Source organism: Etheostoma cragini, chromosome 7 (assembly GCF_013103735.1).
Source record: "Etheostoma cragini isolate CJK2018 chromosome 7, CSU_Ecrag_1.0, whole genome shotgun sequence".
Lineage (NCBI taxonomy): Eukaryota > Metazoa > Chordata > Actinopteri > Perciformes > Percidae > Etheostoma > Etheostoma cragini.
The window spans coordinates 21,168,334-21,182,460 of NC_048413.1; the positions used below are offsets into that span (position 1 = coordinate 21,168,334).

The 14,127-nt window shown below is 38.4% G+C and overlaps 1 long non-coding RNA gene across 1 annotated transcript in view; it reads right to left on the reverse strand.

Annotated features, from left to right (window-relative positions):
* Positions 1–653: 653 nt before the first annotated feature.
* The window catches only part of LOC117948332, an 18,060-nt gene continuing 4,586 nt past the window's right edge, over positions 654–14,127 (reverse strand). The window contains exons 2-3 of the long non-coding RNA XR_004657414.1: positions 10,028–10,031; positions 654–664 (exon numbers count right to left, since the gene is read on the reverse strand). This is a non-coding gene — a long non-coding RNA (uncharacterized LOC117948332). The remainder of the gene's footprint in view (positions 665–10,027; positions 10,032–14,127) is intronic.

Consider the following 14,127-nt stretch of genomic DNA (forward strand, 5'->3'; position numbering starts at 1 on the left):
ACTGTAAAGGATTAAGGAGAAAGTGCATGCTCTCTCTGTAGAAACTGCAGACCCCAGAACCTTGTAGTACAGTACAGCCTTACAAGAAAATGTGACTTTATATCAGTTACAGTTTGGGCCTTTTACAACGAACAATTTTGGCACTAATAAATAAACCTAAATTACTGGAATAGCTCCTCAGATAAGGCACATATTCATTTATGTATAGGTTATGCACAAACAATCTGCCTCCAACAAAATATTGCACAATACATTACAAGGAAGATGTGGCATTAATATAAAGATATTGTAAAATGATGTGATTGGACAGGCCTGACAATGTGATGTAATGCAGGAACTATTCTAGATTGTGAATACATTTATTGATTAAGTAACATGGGTATTTTGTGTTTACTTACAGCCTAACATGCAACTTCATAGCTTTGTGATTAGTGTCATAATGAGATTTAAACCATTTATTTATTCTGGCATCATCATTTTGATAGTCCAAACATTCTATTCTCAACGGTTTTATGCCGCAGTCCACTTTGCTGCAGAGGGTTGTTGAAACTGTGACATTACACACTCTTCTGCTGAAAGTAGGCTTTATTAATCACTTTCAAGTCGTACTCTAAGGTACAAGTGTTGGCCAAAAGTTCCCTTTCAGCGCAATTCCAAAGAGTGACTAAGATGCTTGATAAATACAGACTTGTGGGCATCTTTGGGCAAACTTTGCAAAGAGACTGGAGCAGGATCAATGTCAGCAAATGGAGGCCGGACTTTCAATAACTGCTGATCAAATCTCAACCACTTTAAAGGCAGCAAACAGCACCCTGCATTACTGTAACATAAAACACCTGAATATACAATACACAAAATATGAATATGCAGTTATGTTTCGATAGACGCTAACAATTATGTCATACTTACTGTTGTAAAGATATTTCAGAAGAGAGCAATATCCATACAGTAGAGCACATCTTATACTTTCCACATTCATACTGACTTTTGTCTTCCCCCTAGTCTGTGAGTGCTGTGTACCAGGGCTTTAAGGTCACCACTACAACAGGAAGTGCAAAATATCTTCCATTATTTTGTTGCTTATGTTTTTCTTTATCTAAGTGTAAAAAGCCAAACATCATAGCTTTTGTACAATTATTTACAGTGTCACACCTAGTTCTGGTAAAGCACTTCAGTGACAGATGATGTCCGCTGGTGAAGTTTTTAGCCGGCCAGATACAGTAAATGGGTATGGCATTCCCCACAGAAGACATTTCCACATGTCACAGTAGGAAAAGCAGAGGTGTATATAAAAATACAATGCATGCTGTCAAACTGTCCTGGCTTATTGGGACACTTAAAAAAACTATCACTGGTCAAATTGTCTGACATGAAAAGGCCTGTTTTCTGCTAAAAAAGGAAACACTGGCAGGAAAGATATTTTCTTTTAAACATGCATAATCAATTAAGGAAACTTAAATTGCATCCATTTTTAGAATGTCCTTGGCATTTCCTTCTTAGCTCCGCAGTGCGAATGTACTTTATCTTCTCTCAGCTCCCAGCAGTTGTTCTATATGAGAATGTTAAGTTGATGACAAAGTGAGAGCACCTGCATTCACTGACAATACATCTCCACGGGGAAGCTCACAAGAACCGTCACTGCTAGATTTAATAAGATTGTGTATTATACACAAGGTGCCAAGCTGGAGGCTCTGCCTGCAGGCTATATTTTGAGCATGTACTCAGTGTGATAATTAACCAGATACAATGCTCCTATTGTGATGTTTGTTTTTTGTTTATATGTAGGCTGTCCATAAACTTGAATTAACTTACTGCACCTTTTCAGCACCATGGACAGCTACGTTAAACGCATAGTAACAGCATCTGGGGGAAGAGAGCTTTATTAACTCATTAAGGGTTAAAACCGCAAAGCGGTAGAACCCTTCTATGTTTGTCTGTTTTAGTCATTATTATTATTAGTGTTATTATTATTAATGCTTGTTGTTTGCCACGCCGGCTAAAATTCCCTTGAGGTGGAATGAGCTAGAAACATGAAACTAATGACTGGAAATGGTGTGCATGTGCATCTATAGAAATATGAACCCTATTGGTCACATGGTGGCGCTGTAATTAAGGCTTCAAAATGCAAACTTTGAAAGGCCGCGCCCCCCCCCCCCCCACATTGTAAGTCCGATTGATTTAAGATTTTTCACACAGGTGCAGCTAAATGTGCTTTACACAAAAGCCTCAAGGATCGTTAAGGTCCGCCTAGAAGAAATCCCTCCACATCCTCAAATATTGTTTAGACATTATCACCTTCACAGATAGCACTTCACTTTCACAGCCACAGTCAATCACAGGGAATGTGTTTTAATACAGACCTCTAAGGCTATTTACACAGGACTGATGTTACCTGGTATATCCCCTGATTTGTGATAACAGGAGAGGCTTTGTGATTTTAATCCTGTATGACTCTGCAGTGTGTGCCAAAATCCAGGATCAAATCCTGTATTGTTTTCAGGAAGGAAGTGCTGCTTATAATCGGCAACGTTTTTAGTGTGTTGTTCTTAGCTTTCAGTCATGAAAAGGTAATTAATAATGAAACCAAAAAGCTGGAGCTGCTCCAATGATGATTAATTGCAGTGGAATATGTATAAAGGTATCTTCATTACCATAAAATAACCCAAATACAGCTCTTTGTCTATGGTGTGGCGTCTCTTGTTGAATGGCCTCAACTCCCTTTTCAGAGAACTACATTCTTGACCTGATTGCTCCAGTAACCTGCTTTTGGGGGAAAGCATAAAAGAATAAGTGGGTTAGAATAACCTAAATAACTCATCTTCTGATCATTAGAAACACTGTTACTTCCATATTAAAATTGCTTCTGTGGTACACCTTTGTCATTCGAAACTTGTATACAATCATCAGTGCCAAATCAAAAATCTGCGTGGGGAGGTTGTTTGTGGTGGTGGTGGTAAAACAAACTTTTACCAAGGACACTGGGGATTGTTTCCTGCATGTCATGTTTCCCAAATTGAATCGTCGATTTCTTTTTTTTCTTCTTTTTTTTTACTGAAGCTAACCCCGTTCTCTTCCACAAACGTAAAAACACAGGACTTTCACCCAGAAGATGAGGGATTGTGTCCCGCGTGTCACGTTTCGTAAACTCAACCGTTGGTTTCTTTTTTTTACTAAAGCCAATCCCGTTCTTCTTTTCTTAAACCCAACCGGCGTTGTTTTTTCCTAATCCGAACCACGTGTCATGTTTCCTAAACTTAACTGTCACTTTCAAATAACACGCCAATTGTCATGTATGTTTACACTAAGACATACACGCCAATAGGTCAAAATGCGTACAGATAACATGCTACTTGGCTTAAGAAGATGGGTTTGTATATTTACGCGAAGTCATGATGTCATGTTGCATTGTCTGGTATGACCAGCTTATGGTGGTTAATGTTAACTTGATATTGCTGCATTTGTCAGTGTCTGTTTGCTGACTTTATGGCTTTACAGTACTTGTGCAACTGTTACACTACATTAGAGCATGTCTCCAACACATTTAATTTCTTTAACTCAATGTAAAAAAACAAAAGAAATGTGGCTTTGTCAGTAGAATTGTTAATAAGAAATAAGCTCACTCTTTTGGAGAAAATTCAAACTTAAATAGTAAAGTAAAATCATTTAGAATAAAACTAAACGAGAAGGAGTTCCCGGGACAAATAATGGAGATTAGTGATTCGCCGTTAGCTATGCATATTTACAATCATAGCATATTTACTCATTCACCTTTCTGTCAGGCTGCTGATTGGTTTGACTAAACCTGCTACTGCTCTCCTGCTCTCGCTGAACACAGTCAGTCCAGAGAGCCGCAGCCACATAAGAGCACAGTCACGGAGTTAGATTGGCGACTCCTTTCAAGGGTGAAGAGTTACAGTCTGCCAAAAAGTCGCTAGAGTTGAAAAAGGCTCATTAAAGTTGCCATATCTAGCACAAATGACATATTAAATCAGGACAGTGAGGGCCCTTGGGAAATGAAGGACAATTCAATGTGCCTTTAAACTGTAGTTTCCACTTGTGGCCAAAGCAGCGGCTTTAAGTGGGTGACCAGTAAATAGGATGTGAAAGCAGCACTCTCAGTGCAGACAAGGGCCTCATATAGTTTTTTTTCTTACAGCTTTTTAGACTGTAGATATGTCTGTGCCTCAATGCATTTAAAAAAAATCCTGTACAGGAGATGGAGTCGTTCTACTTGTTTTCCAGAGCTGAAGTGACAGTCAACATGGCAGACTGAGGCTAAATGCAAGATTGCATGCAAGCTTCTTGGTTTTGCCTCACTTTATGTCCCCTCACTGGCTCTATATTCCCTATGCATTGCTGTCTTCCTGTTTCCTTCAACATTATGTTTCTCTTCCCATCTTATTCACTACATTGTCTCCCTCTCTTTTTTGTCTGACAGCAGTATGGTTCCTTTGGGAGGTAATTACAAAAAACTCACACAGCGGCTGCGAAAACAAGGCTTTCAATTCTTTCTACTCTTCCTCCCTGCATTACAACAGCAAAAGGCTGGGAGTCAGGGAAAGGAGGATGAGGGAGGGTACTACCAGGACATCTTTAGGGAATGATGCCAGGGAGAAAATGCTGCTTTGCTAAGCCCAAATGCTATGCACCAAGGTACCTGATGCAAGTTTTAAATGACTTGTACCTGCTTGTATCACTCAGAGGCAAAGGGCTTGTCTGGTCTTGTTTAGTAAATTGGCAGTCCTGCCTGCAGAAGTAGGACTCAAAGTAAAGATAACAAAAACCTGAGAATGAGGCTATTCAAAGGAGACACATTTTAGTGATCTAGGACAGGGACAAAGATGCTTTTCTTCCTTCAAGCAATTTGTTCATTTTGAGGCACAATCTGTGTGGTATTGGATAGGTTTGCCTATTGCTGTACAGGCTAGTAAACAAAACCTAAGGATAAATTCCCAATAAATGTACTTGATGGTCCTGCCCTCTTGGGTGATTTCAAGTGTTCTTCATCAAGCTGCATGGTTCTTCACACCTAGTAAATATTCCTCTTCAGAGAAAAAGCTGAGGCTTTTCTTTCAACTCTGTTGTTCGCCATGAACCAAACTTTAAGTAATAACAACACATAGCTGTGATGTTTTGTGCTGGCTTTCAATCATGAATGTGGACTTGTTGTGGAGATGGAGTTTCTTCTAAAATCTGCTGATCGCAAATTCTGGTGACCTCGCTGATCTCTTCATATGTGTCCACAAAATGTATTTCCACAAAATGTATTTCAAGAGTACAATGCAGTGCAGGGCTTTGAGATAAATACCATGTTTACAATTTTGGTGTATCATCTTAGCATGCCAACATTAGCTAATTAGCACTAAACACAAAGTACAGCTGAGGCTGTTGGGAATGTAATTTGTTTTACATATATTTGGCCATACACCAGAGTAATGGACAAATTTTACCCTAATAATTGCACCAATAAAAGTTAATTATAAAAATTACTTAATTTATATAAAACAGTATATACAGAATGCTTTGACAGACAAAGCAGAGCAAAAGCAGGATACACAGAAGGCAATATAACAGAAGGCCGAAGGGAAAATGAAAACAAGAATTAAAAAAACATGTCAAATACAAATAAAAACAATAAAAAATTGTACTGTAAGACGACATCACATACACTGTAACAAATTTGGCGTAAAATTTACAGTAACTTACTGGCAACAATTGGCCAGCAAGTTACTGTGAATTATTTTTACAGTTAAGGTAACGGTACTTCCATTTAACGTATTTTATGTTTTCATTGTAAATACAAAACAATTGAACACAACACAAGATTAAAAAAAGTCAAAATACAGCAGTTTACTATTTACAGTACTAAAGTGGCTATATTGTTGTTTTTTACAGTAGTGCTTTGACTACTGTGATTTCAACTGTAATACTTAGACCAATGTGATTTTGCCATGTCGACAAGGTTGTAATGTAAACTTTACAGCATTCTACTGTAAAAAATCATGTAGAGTGGTGTTACTGTGAAATCTAAAGTAAATAACTGAAGATTTCACAACCATTATTTACAGTGTAGAAGCAAGTCTTAAACCTTAAACTTTTAGATTCAAGCCTTTATTTTGGAACTGCTTAAAGGGCCCCAACTGAGGCGGCCAACAGCCTCTTTTTACTATATTGCTCTTGACAGACCCAGATTTGCTTCAAAACTGATTAGTAAAATCTTAAAATCAATTCTAAATGGAAAAGGGAGTCAGTTGAGAGAAGTCAGTGTCAGCGTCATTTTAAGCACATTTTATTAAAAGTAAACTCAAAGTGCTTTACAATAAAAAACATTACAAAGTAAACACAAAGCATGAATAGAAAAAAAAAACTATACAATAAACATGGCAATAAATCTAATAGTTCTGAAGATATTTGGAGAAAAAAAAAAAGGTGGTGCTGGAGGAAAAGTCAGGGTATCACCAAAGTATTTTGGGATCGTCTTCTGGGGCCACACACCATTGCCACTATGGAGTAGTTAGCAATATCATTGACAAATGTCACTGTGATAACCCAACATCTAGGGTCCTTTTAAATTCCCCCTCTTAGTGTAGTATCTCTCTTACACAAAAGGCCTAATACTCTGTGAGTGTGTAATAACTATGTCTGCTCTACACTTTGTTGCCCTGCAGATGCAAATTATTACAGAGCTGAGCGTGTGACAACACAGCTGCAGCCTGGAGGATGGGCTGCTGTGAGCTGCACATACAGGCATAATGTAAACACACACACATCTGAGTGCAAAACGTAATGAAAAAAAACAAAGCATTCAAAGCCCACTAAATTATACACTGCTTTATCAGATCACAATATTCCCAAAACACTGGAGGGGACAAAACCAACCTCAGATCCTGACATTTGAAATCTCCAAAAGCAGCGCGAGGACGGACCACCAGGAAACCTGGGGGCATCCCTTCACATTTTCCAAACCTCAGACAGCCATCTGCATCTGCCACTAAATAGTTCTAAAAGTTGGGAGAGATAATTTACTTTCCACAATTTTCTTCAGGTTTCCAGGAATTTAAAGAGCAACTCCATCATGCTCAATGATATTTGGGTCTTAAAATGTAAAAGATTGAATACGTTTTTGAAACTATACATGCTGCTTTATATTCCCATCACAAATGTATGGTGTATTGATGTTAATATTTTGTTGCTACCTGCTAAAGATGGATATTGAAGCATAGTGAGGATGAATGGAGAAAGAGAAGGGATGAATGGTCACACTGTGCCACGGCATGAACGTAAGGACTGTGGATGGATGACTCACCTTCTCTGTCTCAGTAGACTTTAGGAGAGACAGGACAAACCTATTTAGATGGCTGCCAAAAGACTTGCACCTATGTGAGAGCCAAACCGTAGACCCATACATTTGTTACGCTCTGGTGCCGTGTTCTGTCTCTGACTTTTGCTCATTACTTGGTTGTACAACATGTCAAAGCAAGATAAATGTGACCAACTCATGGATATACTGTACTGCATTGCACTGTGCTGTATGTTACATCAGACAGATTAAGAAAGGGTGATGAGACCGTTAGGAAAGCGGAAAGTGGTAATGTTTAACTTTTTGCTGTATAATTATGATTATATATGAAATGTAGAAATCCACAAAATGTTTCAGCCAAATCTTCACAATCAATGTTTCCAAAAATGGGTTTTTAGTAGGTTAAAGCTTTAGTGCATAACATTTTGATATTAATGAACGTCCATTACATTCAAGCCATTGCCTAATGAGTTCCTACAAAGACAATAAAGACTATTAGCTCCACACTCTACTCTCTGTAGTTCTCAGCATCGCATGCTATGTTCAGAAGATCGTCCGGCAACTTTCGCGTGCAGAAACCCGAGTGAAGATGAGGTGTGCTGAGTCAGTGCTTCATTTTAAAACCCTCGTCAAAACACCCTTTTATGAAGAGGCTTTCAATTTATGATTCTGATGCTTTTGGTTTGGTTTTTACTTATTTTTTTACTTTTTTGTCTGTTTTAAATCATATATCATACATTCATATTTATAATTTCACCTGTAATACTTGCTTTGCTACCTGAAGCTTTATCTTCTTCTCCCATCTTTTTCATTGCTTTGCTCAGTTTTATGCATTCATCAGTATTTTGTTGTTGAATATGGAGTAAACTTGATATATTCTAAATTCTTTAGTTTAAAATAGCCAAAGCACCATACCAGTGAAGAAGGAGCACAATCACCAGCAGTCAGTAGGGACTGTTTTGAAGTGTCAATATTACAAAACGGGGGGTCAATATCCCCGTTTTGTCTGGTAGATTTAGCTTACTTTAAAGGGGGGGGGGGCACCGGTGTAACATTACAAATGGCCGCTGTTCTGACTCGGATGCCTGGGTCTGTTTCCCAACGGTTCAAACTGCTGTTAACATCCTTAGCACCGGAGGTAAGTGCTGACCGGGATGGTTGCTAACTGGCTAATGGCTGACTTTGGATGTGTTCCCGGGCCGGGTTGGAATGATAGTGGATGGTTACTAGCTCGCTAGGGGCTGACTGTGAATGTGTCCCCAGGGCTTTAAAGCACCGGGACACTGAGGCAGACAGACAGGGGTTTACTTGCTAGCTAAATTACCATTACATTATTCATCTATCTATACAGTTGGCTAACATTACTGATGAATTTGTGGTAGCCCAGAGTTGTGAACCATGGTCATTACTATCATACTAAAAATAAGTGAGCGTGTTGAACAATGTCGTAATCTTAGTATACCCACCAAGAATTAGCTAATGTTATTGACAAACCATTAACTACTTGCTTGTCAACCAGCACCTTTACAGAAGCACAAAAGCACTTATCCTCTTTTTCCACCCTACAGGTTGTAGGTCGAAATTGTCCATTTCTGTTAGCATTACCATTATTCTTATGTCTCAGTCGAACGAGTGAAATGATTTTGGAAACATTATTTTAAGGTACAAAAGAATCTTTGGTGTTGAATTGATCAACATTGAAATCAATCAATATCAATAAATAAGGTATCTGTTGTATTACTGGTTTTTGCAAAGTCAGAGGTAACCAATGACAAAACAATGCCATGTGGCAAAACATATATCTACACGATTGGGTTGTTGCAGCAGTGTTGGCAGTGAAAGAGAGTTGCTCTTCAACCAGTCTGGGTAGGGACTACCAGAAAGTAGTTATTTGTTATAGTTCTTCTTGTTGTTTTAGGTCTTGCGTAGGAGAGCCCTTCCCTGGAAGGAAAAGGAGCTCAGATTTGCCCTTTAAAGACCGAATCTAGGGTAACAAATGTCACGTTTCCAGTTATGCTGTTAGAAAAGGCAGGTAGCAGCAGACTGAAACTGTAGCTGTAAGTGTTGACACAGCAGGTCACTGCAGGCGCAACAGCAGTCATCTCAACACCAATCCATAAAGCCTAGAACGTTCCTGTTTAATTTTGTGATATAGCACCTCTGGGGGGGAGGGGGATTTAAAAAGGTAAGTGTTACAAGCTCCAGGAATTTAGACAGCACTGCAGAATAAATTACGTAGATGTGTTTTTAAAGCCTTTTTTAAAGATTGCATATAGGATAACAATTTTCTCTGTAGTGTTTATGATCTCTGAGGTGCTTACATAGCCTCTCTGGTTCATAGAAACTAAATTACAATGTGTTTGGTGTAAGAACAGGTGCAAAAGGCTGATCTGCCCCCGCCTGGTAGTCATTTGTATAAAATGTGCAGGGAGCCGATTCACTGGATCATTGGTGGTGGGGGTGGGGGGTTGCTAAATCATTAAGTTATTTAATAGTTCATTGAGTCTCTACAGTTGGCTGGTAATTAAACAACATTCAATCAATGTGAGGAGGGAGAGGCAGTGGATGACATTAAGTAGATGAGATAGTCTTAACCCTGGCAAACTGCTAGGATCAACTGATTGGCAATTAATGTTCTCACCAGCTGCCACTGATGAAACCTGCTTAAATGACTTTGAAAGCACAAACTTTCAAACAATTCCAGTATTTCTTGCACACGGATGGTACTGTTCTGTATTTATGCTCCCATCATTAACATTATCATTATGAAATACAAATCAGTGATAGGTTCCATTGTTTCTCCTCTTTTTTTTATAGAAAGTTTCTCCATAAGACATCCAGCAAAGTTACTTTGTGTCATGTCAAGTACTACTCATGTTCTTTTCTAAGTTTGACTCACTGCGCCAATTAAAAGTATTTATCTTTTTCTACTCATTAAAATAATAATGGCCTTTTTTATTAGTGAGTCATTACAGCATCTTATATTTTATCACATCCTTACAAATGATGTCTCTCACTTGTTCCTCATTGAATCCTAGACTCTATGAAGAGATATTTGCATATGAATGCAGAATCTGTAAGCGAAGGGACATGATTTTGATAACACAGGCGTTCTGGTTTCCGAATAATTTTGACCAATCATGTTTGAGCTGGCTTTGGTTGCATGATTAACCAACCCGTTTTTTGAAATGGTCAAGTTATTTTGATTTATTGATTAGTGTACAGTTCACGTTGATGTTGTTTATTTTGTGTAAAGGTCAAGATGTTCAAACATGACCATTTCATGACATGACAATGAACTACTCTGGGGGACGCGACAATGGGGATATGAAATGCCACACGCGGGACGGTGACAAAAACTCGAACCGGGACACAATCTGCGGTCTCTGTGGGACGCAAAAAAACAAGGAAATGAAACGCTACATGCCAATAACGGGATGGTTGGCGTTAGCAAGAGAATAACTGCAATACGCGGGACACGATCCCTGATCTCTGGGGTAAAAGTCCTGTGTTGTTTGACCCATCCACCACCCTGACCAAACGCTGATTTTTGACTTTTCAATACTACTTGCTACCATAATTGTTCTGTGATCACGAAATAGGCTTCCCATTGAAATACATTACTTCAAAATTCATAATCGACACACAAACATTACGACAATGTGATCTGTACACAAATCAACAGATTAAATAATTTGACCATTTCACAAACTGCCATGGACATTGGTCGAAATGCAATCGTAGAACCCATTGGCTATCTGGCAACAATTCAGCTATTTACAGTTTTAGCCTTTTAAGAAATTGTTCTGCATACGGAAAACTTCAAATTCTTTAGATTACACTCACTTTGTTTAGTGATGTTTAAGTCACCCATTTAGCATTCATTGAAACCAGTAAATTAACATTGAATACAAATGGTACATATATGTACATGTGTATATTGTGTAGTTAAGATAAAAGTGCATAAAAATATAAATGAAAGTGTAAAATCACAAAGAAAAAATACAAGCAATTTCCCTATATTTAATAGTATTTCAGGAATAGGATTAATATCATTGTAAATACACTTTACTGTGACATTTTGGACTCCAATAATGTAATTGTAAAATGTTGATACAGGCACATACCAAACCTACCTGTAATGATGATGATGGTGATGGTGGTGATAGGATGCCTTGGTAGAAAAAAAAGGATTCTGAGCACAAAGCCCAATCCTCAGCTGAGCAGCCAATGTATTGATCATAAACAGGGCAGTCTCATGAAAAAATCTGAAAGGTCAAGCTGGTGGGACGCTGTCTGCAAAATATAAAAATCTTCAACTTATCTGTGATTATAATCACAGTGTGCCACCTCATCTGTTGCCTGTAGGCAATTAGCATCTGGATGGGAATATGTCAGACGGAGCAAATTAATTTCATAATGGAGCATGACACGTGTTAAAACAGTTCCACTCAGACGTGCTGTAGAAAATTGTGTATCTTGTTTTGTCTATTTACTGCATACTTATCCATGTAGCTGTATAAAAACTGTCAGCATTATTGATCATAAAATCCCCTCTAAATTGAGCTGTAATGTGTAATTTGATCTGAACCCCTTACAGTATTTGCATCTTTACACAAATCCTCTTCCCTCCACTTATCCACTTAATGCCTTCCACAGTTGTACGATGCTTACAAACACACATGCAATGTTAAGGATTTGTTGCATCAAAGTGTGAAAGTTCAGTTTGCTTAATTCTATCATCCCCAGGATCAGGAGCAAACGTTACAGTGAACAAAACAGACAGGAAAGCTTTTGGCTCACAGCAAAGAGCAATTTCTTTCCCCCGCTCTTACTAAAATATTAACATCAGAACCAGCTTTGATCTCGTTTACCCCTTAAGTTGAAACTGTGGTCAACTATGTACTTTCTTTGTAAGTAAATGACCTATAGAGTGTGTTAAATATGGATGTTTGTTTTAAAAGTCGGTTCCTTTGAGAGCGCATGGACGGTTCTGTAAGGAAATTGAAATTGTGGGATTAACATTAATGAATATGTGTGCATTTGCCCGATGCATGCTTGAAGGTCCATTTTCAATTGGGATTAAGAAAACAATGAACACAGTTCGATAGATGGTTGCTGCTGCTGCCCTAACCTGTCTGTTTAAATAACAGAGAAAATACATGTATACAGAGAGAGAAAACAGAGAAAATACATGTATACAGAGAGAGAAAACAGAGAAAATACATGCATACAGAGAGAGAAAACTGAAAAAATACATGTATACAGAGAGAGAAAACAGAGAAAATACATGTATACAGAGAGAAAATACATGTATAAAGTAGGTGATGTATAGACTCTTTATAGTGTATATAAAGAAAGAAAAAATAAAATAGACTTTTTATAGTGATATCCAAAAATGACATTTACTCTCGCTGTCACTTCTGCCTCGTTGATCTTCAACCGTCTGGTTGAAAGAGAACTCAGCCAAAGAGAAAAAAGTAATCTTATATCAGCTGAAAGAAAACAAGTCGCAGATGGTGAACAGTGAATCTAGCAGGGGCTTGGTCTCAGTCGGCCTATTCTTCCCCACTCCCTATATTGTTAGTTGGACTCCTGACCTGCCGGTCAGCCCATTCAGAGCCACCGGGCTGAGAAAAGGTAATCAAAGTTTTGTGTGGTCAAGAGGAGAAGGACATCAGGGCGATGAGGAAAGGGGGCCGTGCCCCGGAGATAAATGGGAAAAGGCGGATCTGAGCGCTCCTGAAGTCAATCTGTGTTCATTCAAAGGGAGAGAATGAAGTGGCGTGGTGGTGGGGGAGAGAAGAGGACATCGCCTCTGGACATTCCGTCTCTCTTGCTGCTGCTGAACTCTTTTAAAAAAACATTAACAAGGGAAAAAAATCAATGCCCTCAATGGGTGACTTCCTTGTGTTTCCATGAGTTGCTGCAACCAGCTAAGAACATGTTTGTGTGAACAGCTGGCAGTGTGGAAGATTGACATAGGAATTGTTTCCAAATTACATAAAGTACAGATTTGTACCGGCGTATTGACACTAATCTTCCTCCTATGTGCTAAAGAAAGGAAAAACGCTGTGTGCTGTACAGTTGTCATTATAAACAAAAGAGTAAATTCTGTTTATGCGCACAACATAACCAGAGGTGGGTAGCAATGAGTTCCATTTACTCCGTTACATTTAATTGAGTAAGTTTATTAAAGAAATACACGTCTAGGAGTATTTTTAAATCACTATACCTTTTACTTTTACTTGAGTAGATTTCTGAAGAAGAAACCATAGTCTTACTCTGCTATATTAGGCTATAATGAGCTTGTTACTTTTCTTTTTACCTCTTTGGTATTCTTCACGTCAATCCTTTTATTCCCCCCTGCGTATGTCTCATTTTAATGTTTTATTTTGACAGAAAGAGAGACTTCCGTCAAAGACTGTGTTTCACTAATCAAACGTCGTTGTGCAGTCTCGTCACGTGACCATACTCGATCTCAGCGGCGGGACGGGTTAGCTTTGCAGTCGTAGCAAAACAAAAAATTGTCAGAATCAACCGTCGTCAATGCAGACACGGACAAGGAGGAACACCCTCGGCCTCATATTGAAAGCATGTTTACCTTAGGAAAAGTGCGAAACAGCAGCTACATTACACGGTGTCTTCTGTGTCCACCAAAATAAATGGACATGTCAGCATTCAAAAACTCAACATCGAACTTGAGGAAACATGTAGCAGTAATTTTAGTTTTTGCTGTGCATTTTCTTTTAGGTTACATATTTTTTTAACATTTCCTATATATATATATATATATATATATATATATATATATGTATAATATATAC